Below are 594 nucleotides of genomic sequence, written 5' to 3'. Positions count from 1 at the left end.
AAGATAAGCAGATACCTAGACCCAGCGAAGCAGAAGTTCAGCGGGATGAAGTCTCACGACTGCCACGTGTTGATGACAGAGATACTTCCAGTTGCAATCCGTGGGATCGTGGACGCGCACGTCCGTGAAACGCTATTTGGCCTATGCAACTTTTTCGACGTCATCTCTCGGAAGTCGGTTGGTGTGAGGCAACTCAGAAGGCTACAGGAAGAGATAGTGGTGATACTATGCGAGCTTGAGATGTACTTCCCGCCTGCATTCTTCGATGTTATGGTGCATCTGCTGGTCCATATCGGGGAGGATATCATCCAACTCGGGCCGACGTTCCTGCGGAGCATGATGCCATTCAAAAGGATGAATGGTGTCATCAAAGGATACGTTCGCAACATGTCACGTGCAGAGGGAAGCATAGCCAGGGGCTTTCTGACCGAAGAGTGCATCTCCTACTACACGAATTATCTAGGCATCGAGGACCCCGTTGGTCTGCTCGTCCACAGGCACCTCGGCAGGCTCGCTGGATGGGGTCACCGTGAGGGTCGCCGCGAAATGCATGTCGACTTCGAGGGTCGACTCGCCAACTTTGAAAGAGCAAAC

The sequence above is a fragment of the Triticum dicoccoides genome, unplaced genomic scaffold (genome assembly GCF_002162155.2).
Source record: "Triticum dicoccoides isolate Atlit2015 ecotype Zavitan unplaced genomic scaffold, WEW_v2.0 scaffold100738, whole genome shotgun sequence".
In the NCBI taxonomy this organism is placed as follows: Eukaryota; Viridiplantae; Streptophyta; class Magnoliopsida; order Poales; family Poaceae; genus Triticum; species Triticum dicoccoides.
The sequence above is the reverse complement of the archived record's forward strand: the minus strand, read 5'-3'. Positions refer to the sequence as shown.